Source organism: Bos javanicus, chromosome 2, assembly GCF_032452875.1.
Source record: "Bos javanicus breed banteng chromosome 2, ARS-OSU_banteng_1.0, whole genome shotgun sequence".
NCBI classification, from domain to species: domain Eukaryota; kingdom Metazoa; phylum Chordata; class Mammalia; order Artiodactyla; family Bovidae; genus Bos; species Bos javanicus.
Window position 1 is genome coordinate 126,409,836 of NC_083869.1, and position 10,953 is coordinate 126,420,788.

Sequence of the window (10,953 nt, forward strand, 5' to 3'; positions counted from 1 at the left end):
CTGCTTGTCCCGATCCTTTTGCCATTCATTGTAAAGTTTTAAAATAAACAACTTGAAGGAATTTATCTTTCACAAAAAGAAAGAACACATTTGGAGAAATGTTAATTTCTGAATGAGCCTTTTTTTTTCACCAGGAGCCCTGCAAAAAAAAAACCTTAGGTATAAGTCAACTTACTTTTTTTGTACCACTATAAAAAAGAATTAGCCTCACCATCACCTACCCCAAAACTGAAATGTAAAATAAGATAAAGGTCCAGGCTGATCTGGATTGTGGTAGATTTCAAACAAAGCAAGGACTCAGAGTCAATCTAACAAGAGGAGAAAGGCATCAATTATCTCACACTAATATATGCATTCTCCTTATCTACCTGTCTCATTGGTGAGCTTGCTGATGATTCTTTTGCAGAAGATAGTATAAAAGTATTAATACTATTTTAAGACAAACCATTGCAGACTGGAGTTTTATAAAACCACTGAGCATATCAAGAATTTGGGAATTCCTACTGAGCCTCCTTGAAGGTTTGTATTCACCAACTGACACAGAAACAGTGCATATATGAAAAATCTACTTACAAAGAAGTTTGAAAGCCACTTTATAGTTCATCAGAAGACACAGGACAATTTTGTATTTAGCACTTATTACACAAAGCTGTTTTTAGATTTGGAGAACTAAACACTAACAACACACTCACAACACTACCAAAGAAAGATAAGGTCACCAGTTTTAATACTGAAGGTATTGCTCAGGAACAGGAAAAGTCTGTTTTCTTTGACTTCCCATATTAAACCAATACAGGCTGCTTTTGTTCTGCTTTATTCTTTAAAAACCAGTCTAGAACATTTCACACATGTAAAATGATTGTAAGGGAAATTTTTGAAAGTTGAGAATGGAGAAGAATATCAGAAAGAAAATCAAATATTCTAGGTGGGTATTTATTTCAACCCTGATTGCACAGAGCTTTCTTACACTGCCATTTTACTGAGATAGGAGAAAAAAAAGTCAGTGGGGAAGTTTTTCATAGCAACTCTGGAATGGATCTGGAATGGAGTCTTTTGCTCCAACACAAATCTGTAGAAGAGAGGTGGAAAGTAAAAGAAAACCCCAATGAGCACGGACAGAATGGAAGGAGGCATGGCATACAGTCCTTTGAAACATGAAGGGAGGCTAAAGCAGCAAGTGTGCAACTCAGCCACCTCAAGAGAATACTCCAGCATGATCATCCCAGGCTTTTTATGTAAGCATCAAGGAAAAGCCAAAGAAACTTACAAGGCAAAAGGCAGGAAGTGAATGGCCCTTAAGGGAAAGCATTCCGACTAGCTTTAAGAGAGTGTAAATCCATCTATCCCTACTGAAAAAATGGCTTCTTCTGAAGATGAAAGTGGACCAATTGAGAGAGTCTGCTGTGGGATATTGTAGTAGCAGTGGTGTGGTACTCCAGTGAAATGCAGAACTTACCAGTGACACCAGGGGAAAGCTGCCAGGAAAAATTACAGTCAGTTTTGGCACTTTTCCAAATTATCACTTTCTGCCCTGAAATTTAACAACATTGAAAGGAATCTACAGAGGGGCTGGGGGTGGAGACGAGTAGGTTGGTTCCAATTGGCTGGGGTATAAGTGTGTTGTTCTTCCAGTCTTGCTGTAGAGAGAACAGGAGACAAAAGTAAAACAACCTAACACACTGCATCAAGCCTACCCAAAAGGCCATTTAAAAACTGAAACACAGACATACACACACACACACACTCAAGCACGTCACACACTCACGCACGTTCCTATCCACCACAATGTATTTTGTTTAATAGAATCCATCCACAAACTATGTTCAAGCAAAAGAATACATTATATCACACAACATTAGGTACGATTTTTGCTCCAAACACCAAGATCATGGTATAAAATACCCATTTTTTAATGTGAGGTCACTTTTGACCTCAGAACAAAGTCCAAGAGCTCATTTAAGTATTTTTTTCCCCAGGCGATCACAGTTACCTGAAAATATGGCAGTCCGTTCTACAAAACTTGGGACTTCATGACTGATGTTGTTCTGCTTTAGCCCAGCTAAAGTTGGAAGCCCAACGTAACTTCTTAGAAAAGGATTCTAGTCAACTCGCATGTACTCTGGTTTTTTACGACTAGCAGCCAGTGTTTTCAAGATGAAAACATAGGAGAACTGAGATACTACATAACCTTCCTAAGACATTCTCTAGGACTTCCCTAGTGGTACAGTGGATAAGAATCCACCTGCCAATGCAAGTCCGTGAATATTCCACAAGCCGCAGAGTGACTAAGCCCATGTACCGCAATGACTGAGCCCATGTTCTGCAACCACTAAAGCCTCTGGGCCTGGAGCCTGTGCTCGGCCACAAGAAAAGCCACCGAGATGAGAAGCTCGCGCACCGCAACAAAGGGTAGCCCCTGCTTGTCACAACTAGAGAAAGTCCATGTGCAGCAATGAAGACCCAGCGCAACCAAAAATAAATAAGTAAATAAATACAATTATTTTTTAAAGAAAGATATTTTCTAGGAAGAAGCTTAGAGCTAAGGAGGTCACAACCTAATTGGCTACTGAAATTTTTAGTAATCCATTATGAGCACAAGTGGTAACTATTACAGAGAGTTTAGGTAGAAACCATTGTATAAACTTCACCAAGGACACACAGTCTCTGCAATGAATATTCACCTTTCATGATGAAGCAACTTCACTCTACGTGCTTGCCCTTCTTCAGCAATCCTTGAGTTGCATGTGCTGTTCTGACCCAATTTCCACCCAAATGGGTCTTCTATTTAGGCTCCAAATTCCTGTAAGCATTTTATTTTTTCAACTAGAAATTATGACTATTATTATTGCTAATAATATCAATATAAAACCACACTAAGTAACTTGTTCCTTGCTTTAACTGTCTCCTAGAATACTTACTTATGCTATTGTTGGCAGTAGACATTTCTAAAGTCCAGCAATAAAATTCAGAGGAGAGCCCTGCCGTAGCAATGGTGCCAGGACTAAATGCAATAGCAAACAGAAGCAATCATGTTGAGCCATAACTGTTCACTGACATCACTTTTTAATGGCCTGTGAGTGATCTGCTAATTGGATATTAATTTAGTAAATGCTTCACTATTGTATACACTGTACTATCTAACCTAGTCTTTCCCTGTATAAACATATATATACACAAATCCTGATCAGGACTAGAGTTATATCAAACACATTCTACACTGCCATTTCCCAAACTTCTTGAAACAGAACAAAAACATGGATAAGAAGGAATTTACAGGAATGAGGTACTACAAAGACAACAAAAACTCTCTTAGAAGTGTAATTCTTAGGAGTGATTGAGGGTGGAAAGGGAAGACAAAAAGTTAAAGGAGAACAAACCACCTAATATTCAAGGCAAAGAGCCTACCTACAGTTTGAAAGTATCTCATCATTGGAGATAAAGGTCCAGACTTTCATTCTAAGTCAGATTTCCAAAAGGCTGTATCCATTTATAGACAGCAATGATCAAGATTTCAGACTCACAAAATCTAATCATGTGGACTATGTACACTCTGAAGCATCAGAGCACAGGTTTTCCATGAGTCAAATGACTGTCTTTTCACTGTGATGCTTTGAAACCAGTCTGGAAGTTTCCACTTTTTGATTTTGGATGCCAATCCTCTCATTCAGTTTACAGTAAGTGGAAGGTTCTCTGACAGTTACCCTGCTGTGATGTACAACACTGTAATATACACTACTTTTGTACATCCCATAAATACAGTGTAGGATGATCTCTAACAGGAAAGATACTATATACCTCCAAAACAGTATATACCTTTTTCCTTCAAAATTTATGAGTTTCTAACACTCAGAGCAAAATCCCTCATTTTGCAAGAACGTTGATGAATCAAGACAAACAGGGAAAAACTTAAGACATGGCAATTCCCATTCTGTGGGACCTTAAAGAGACTTTGATGAATACAAAGAAAATAGTGGATTTTAAAAGTACTTTGAGATCACTGGCCTAATTATCAAAGATATTAATATTACTAATGCTCTTACACTCAGGTTATATTTTAGTCATTTTTCTCCCAGAGGAGAAGAGAATTGAGATAATTTCTCTCCTGCGCCTCCTCTCCTGTCTTTTTGTTTCAGTGTCGCATAGGCTCTCACAATGGGTAATTGTACTTGGACTAAATGGCACAGAAATGTCCACAAGGCGCAGTCTATGCCATACTGGCTACACTCAGCGCTCAGGCTCCTGGACGTCACAGCACTTATGCCTGTGATTCCTGTATAGATTGGAGTCCAGTCCTCCTAAGGCAGGTATGTGGACTTATGAGATATTTTTGTTTTACCAATTTGGCTGACTCTGGGTTTAGACTGGTCTTTGGCCTTTAACAAGAGAAACAACTGTCCACCAAAATGAATGGCTAAGATGCACCAAACCAAATAATGTCCTTAATTGGCCAGATGAGAAAGGAAAGAACAGGTCGACTTAGAGTCCACCCCAGGGTAACTCTTCACCAGAACCCTGGTGCTAGATGAGGAAACAGGATGCAGACTTCCAACCTTTTGATCCTTGCTATTGAAGAGAAGAATTTGGTCATTAAGATCAATGTTTAGGGGGTTTTTCAAAATTAGTGACCTGGGAAATCCCCAGCCAGCAGCTAGCACTTCCTCACTCCATGAACACGTGACTGTCCCTTCCAGGGGGCTGGTGTTTCTAGTTCAGCCTTTCTGAGCCCCTCATGCAACAGTGACATAAAGCAGAACAGTTAACAGAAGAAATCCTAAATATTCAAAGCTGCACTGAAGAGGCAGAACCCCTTGTTTCCTTCTCCAAATTTGAAACTATGTTTTCAACATAATTCTCCATAAAACAAAATTTTTAATTTGTTTTTGACATCTCCAAAACCAGTTTTCTATTACAGTATTTACAAAAGTTAGAGTGCTGTTTATCTTAAACTCTAAACATTTACCAGCTGACACCATTAGAGTCTTCTATAATTGAAAAAACAGAGAAGGAAACATATTTTTAAGTCTCCATACTGCTTAGGTCTTCATATAGGTAATGCTGAGTACACAGTGATAGTAGGTGTCGGCAAGAGGCTAAATTTACAAAAAAAAAAGAATGATTTATCACTAAGAAATGAATTCACTAATGCTGCATACTGGGAACTTCCCAGTGACAATTAGTATCTGCTACATATTCTTCCAAAAACCAGGAAAATCAAGGAAATAAAGTCAGCCTAAAAGTCAAAAGAATATAAAAACAAAAGGAAGCAAATTCACTAGGCAGCCTCCTACTACCAACATTCAGATAGTAGCCCAAGTATAACGTGGGAGAACAAGGCACCCGGGCGCTCACCTAATACTGTAGTCCATGGACCGCCCAAATCAGAGTACTGCAAGAGGGAGAAGCAGTCCTCATTCTAGCCCAAGTTGTGATGTCATGTCATTTGCAGGAATCCCTCTTCCATAGGGAGCTACTAAGGAGCAGCTCTGCTCTAAAACAGGGTTTTCCGAATTGCCTCTCTCTATAGGCTTCCCTGAGGACCAGACATTAGAAGAACTTGCCTGCTGTACCTGTAAAGGAAAAGGAAAACAATAGAACCCCTAAAGTGAAATTGAGTAACAGCTTGAAAATTCCTTTCACCAAAAACAAAAGCCATTGTGGTTGAATTATTTCAGCTTTGCACTTGAGAAATGGGGAGACCAAAATTCCTTATTAAATTAAATATCCTGAACTTTTACTTTGAATCTCTTAATATCAGAACCAATAATCTCCCCCATACAAAAAAGAAAGCACACATCTATGTATTAAAAATTATTTTCCATATGGGTTTTACTAGAGTTCTAAACAACACCTTCTTCAAGCAGATAAAGAAAAATAATCCTAGAGAAGCATCTCCCACACAACTAAAATTTCAAGATTTAGGAGATATAAAAGAAAATACAGAGTATGTAGATGTGAAAAGGAAAGTGGGGTAGATCTCGCCTCACACAGCTTTGATGACAATAATAGTGGTTATCTCAAGAGTGACTCACAAAAATCCGCTGAGATAGGTATTAGTATTTCCATTCTATAAACAAAGAAACTGAAACACAGATAGTCCAAGGCCATGACATTGGTAAATGATAGAGCCAGGATTCAAACCCAGCTCTCTTACAAATTCCAAATCCTGAACTTATCAATGAAAAACAGATCATGCTTGTGGTCACTTGCTAAGTTGTGTCCAACTCTTTGCAACTCATGGACTGTAGCCCGCCAGGATCCTTTGTCCATGGGATTTCCCAGGCAAGAATATTGGAGTGGGTTGCCATTTCCTTCTCCAGGGGATCTTCCTGATCCAGGGATCAAACCTGGGTCTCCCCTGTGTCTCCTGCATTGGCAAGTGGGTTCTTTACCACTGAGCCACCAGGAAAGCCCATAAAGAAAAAGATAATAAACCCCATAATGTTGGTAATGTACTTTATTCAACATACCTGTATTAATTGTTGTTAGAAGCATCATATATATATTTTGCCTCTAACAAGTAAAAATAAGGTCAAAATAAAAAATTTACCTGGCATTTTAACTTCATACAGAGCAGACATACCACTGATCCCAAAGAGTAAATATAATTTCATTAAGTCTCTAAGAGTCTCTCTATTCAAAGTGTGGGGCTTCCCTGGTGGCTCAGTGGTAAAGAATCCACCTGCCAGCAGGAGATGGGGGTTGATCCCTGGATTGGGAAGATGCCCTGGAAAAGGAAATGGTGACTTACAAAGGACTTAGTGACTAAACAACAACAAGAATTTAAAGTATAATTCCAAGTCAGCAGCTTTTGGATACCTAGGAGCTTCTTAGAAATACACAGTCTTGGGCTCCACTTCAGACCTTCTGAAACAGAATCTGCAATTTGACAAGATCCCCACGTGATTTGTATGCAAATTAAAGTTTAAGAGGCACTGGCTTAGAGATGGGGTATTCCAGGTAAAGGAATTTCTCTCATCCCTACTGAAGTCTTCCGTATTCAAAGACCAGGGAGGGAGAGAATGGTTAAAAATGCACTCAGATTTCCTCTCTGGTTTTTAACTAAATAGTCTTCTTCTTTTTTTTTTTAGTAACAGCTTTATTGAGGATTCATTACAGTTCATCCATTGAAGCACACAATTCAATGGCTTTTAGCTTATTCAAAGTTGCACAACCATCACCACAATCAATTTTAGAACATTTCATCACCCTAAGAAGAAATCCCATACCCTTTAGCGGTCACCCCCTCTTTGTCCGCCTGCAATACCAGAGACCACCTGCAATGCAGGAGACCCAGGGTAGACCCCTGGGTTGGAAAGATCCCCTGGAGAAGGAAACGGCAACCTACTCCAGTATTCTTGCCTGGGACAGAGGAGCCTGGCAGGCTATAGTCCATGGGGTCACAAGAGTCAGACACGACTTAGTGACTAAATCACCAGCACCATTCTCTTTGCCCCCAGCCTCAGGTCCTAGGTAACCACTAATCTACCTTCTGTCTCTGTAGATTTGTCTATGTTGGACATTTCATATAGGTGAAGTTGTACAATATAGGTCTTTCGTGATTGGCTTGTTTCTCTTCCCATGTTTGCAAGGTCCGTCCATGTTGTTCATCGATCCGTCTTGCTCCTTCCTCTGAAGTGGCAGTTGTTCTTTTAACAGATGTGTGGGTGTCAAGCAATGTGACCTTCTCCCCCATTCCTTCCAGGGGAGCTCCTGGGTGCCACCGCTCCTCTAAAAGAAGGCTTTTTCCTTCCATCGCTAACTACCCTACTAAGGAGGCCTTTTGCAGAGTTCTCCTTTTCCATCTTTTCGCTGGGACTAAGCAGCTCAAGTACAGCTGGCCCTAGGCCAAGTTTCTCTCCACAGCACCTGCAGGCACTACCAGTGCTGCCACCTTATGCCCATTCCTTGAAGTAGTGGACACTGGGGCAGGCACTGTCTTCCTCCCCGAGAGCCCAGCTCTTTGCTTTTTGCTCAGCACTCAAGGGTGTGACTCATGACAGAGTGTGACCAGGAGAGGTCGAGGGTGTGCTGTGTGGCCATGCATGCCTGGCACCTCCAAACAGCCAAAAGCCAGAGAAAGAAGCAAATGCAGATGCACTTCAGGCTAAAGGGGGCATGTTTTGCAATCTCTCTTCCTGATTCTTGGCTGTTTCTTCAGCTCCCATTTCTCTTCCTCTCCTCAATTCACTTTCATTTCCCTACGTTACTCTCCACAGAATAGGGAACCTAAACGTCTTTTCCTGTTCATTTCTACCTGGATTGTTTTCTCTTGTCACTTCCAGCAGCATAACAGTTGTGTACATAGACATTTGGGTATGCTAAGTTACTTCTATAAAAAAGACAGCCAGTCTAAACATTCTGCCCTACTGAACAGCAAAACAAGGAAACGGTTTTCTGTTCTCCAAAATCAAGATGTTCTTCTTTAATGAATGAAGCTGCCCAAAGCCAAATTTTTGTTATGAAACGTAAATGATCAGTCCCAAAGAAAAACTAGCATGATAACAAAAGCATTTTCCCTAGCTGCCTTTTCCTGGGTTTGGAAACTTGTCTGAGTTCATTTGGGGGTGTACAGTTCCATTACAGATTTTGTATATTGCTTAGTACTCCCTGAATAGCCTATACATCCCCAGGTCATGCCCTTATTCCTGGGAAAAGCTTTCCAAAAGAAGGCTTCAGGTACCTCAAGGTCTCTTTGCCACTCTATCATGTTCATTCAGGAAATGCTTGGATAGTACTACATGCCAGCCCAGTGCTGTACACAAGGCACACAAGGTACCAGCTCTCATCGGGTTTTGCCCTGGAGTGGGTGGGAAGGGAGGACAGGTAACAGACTGCAGCCCTGACCGACCTGCCATGTGCTTGGGTGATTCCCTCACTGTGTCTTGAAGAGTCCTGCTCTTCCTGAGTGAAGCAGGAAAGAAAGACCCTGAGGTCTTGGACAGCAAGGAAGAAAAGCAGATATACTCATGAGTTCCTGGCTGGTAGCCTTGCAGAACCTTCTGCTTTCAACCTCCTTTTGAGCCTTGAATAACAACCCTAAGAGCCACAGAGGTATCTCAGAGGGTGAGAACAAGAGCAGTAATGGACTTCATAATATTACTGTGTTCTTAAGCAATAGCTTATTAGGTTTAGAGGGCTTCCCTGGTGGCTCAGTTGGTAAAGAAATTGCCTGCAATGCAGGACACTCAGGTTTGATCCCTGGATTGGGAAGATCCTCTGGAGGAAATGGCAACCATTCCAGTATTCCACTCCAGTATTCTTGTCTGGAAAATCCCATGAACAAAAGAGTCTGGTAGGCTACAGTCCATGGGGTCGCAAGAGTCGGACACAAATTAGCAACTAAACCACATTAGGCTTAGAAATTGTTCTTGTATATAATCTTTGCTAATTTGTATAGATTCATGTTATTTAGCAGTACAAATAATTTACATTGTGGGTTTGTTTGTATGATCATCCTTTAATCCTCGGGAACTCAGAACTTGGTGTCTCATAACTTTCCTATTTTCTACTCTTTTTCTCTTCTACAGGGCTGGGCATACCAATGGGAACTTGTTACACTTTTACTGTTAGTCAGCTTGTAAAGGAATGCATTATTTATTCTCTCTTGCTTGGGGTGGTGGGTTGGGGGGGGCGGTCAAAGCAACCAACCAGATTTAAAGACACATTTAGAAGACCTGTCAATGTAAACAGATGTGTATTTACTCTGACTTTGCTATTACAATGTATTTTTTTAAACAGTTAAAATTTTTTTAAATTTATTTATATTTGGCTGGGTCTTCATTGCTGTGCAGGCTTTTCTCTAGCTGTGGTGGGCACCACTGTCTAGTGTGATGAGTGGGCTTCTCATCGTGGTGGCGTCTCTTGTTGCAGAGCATGGGCTCTAGGGCGCACGGGCTTCAGCAGTTGCGGCTCGTGGGCTCCGTAGTTGTGGCTCTCGGGCTCCAAAGAGAACAGGTTCAGTAGTTGTGGTGTATGGACTTAGTCACTCCAAGGCATGTGGAATCTTTCCAGATGAGGGATCAAAGCTGTGTCTCCTGCATTGGCAGGCAGATTCTTTACCACCAAGCCAATAGGGAGCCCTGCTGTTACAATTTAGAAAAGCTTCATTTATCCAACACCTTTAGAGAATGTGAAAATTCTGAATTAGTTTTCTAAATAACTTAATTAACTAAATGAATCCTTTTCAGTACAAGATGTTAAAAAATCTGCCTTTAATAAAATATTATTTTAAATAAAATAGATGCTTGCCTTCTTGAAACACACAGCAAATACACTCCAAGCTCTTCTCATGGTCAACATTAGCATTAAGAAGTAGAGTTCGAAGTAAAGCATCTTGTGCTACTGTGCTCAGTTGGGTCCGACTCTTTGTAGCCCCATGGAAAGCAGCCCACCAGGCTCCTCTGGGTGGAATTCTCCAGGCAAGAATACTGGAGAGGGTTGCCATTTCCTCCTCCCCCACTGGTCAAACCCGCATCTCTTGCTTCTTCTGTATTGGCAGGTGGATTCTTTACCACTGAGCCGTCTTGGGAAATATTAAAAAACACCAGGCTCTTTGCTCTACCCCAAGTGACCCAAGGCTGGTGTGTCTTTGTGTTCTTTGATGTACTTCTAATAATTTTCTTTCTGGCTTCTCCGCCTTCCTTTGTTAAATTGTTAGATAGTACCTCTTGCTACTTCCTAGGCGCCTGGCTTTGGCAGTCCTTTTCCTAATCTGTGTCCTAGGAAACCAGATAACTATGTTTATTAGCATTGTGTGTAAAGTAGGAGCAAATAGGTTAATCTGAGAGTTTTTCCTGGAAGTGAGTTGTATTGGCTTTTTAAAGGCAGTTCAATGTTCCTTTTCACTAGCTCCTGTATCCTCAGTTTCCCTACAGATGCCCTAAATTGTTGGATAAATTACCTTCGTTGAAAACTGAATTACCTTAGTACTTTTCTGTTAACACAATTCAGCCA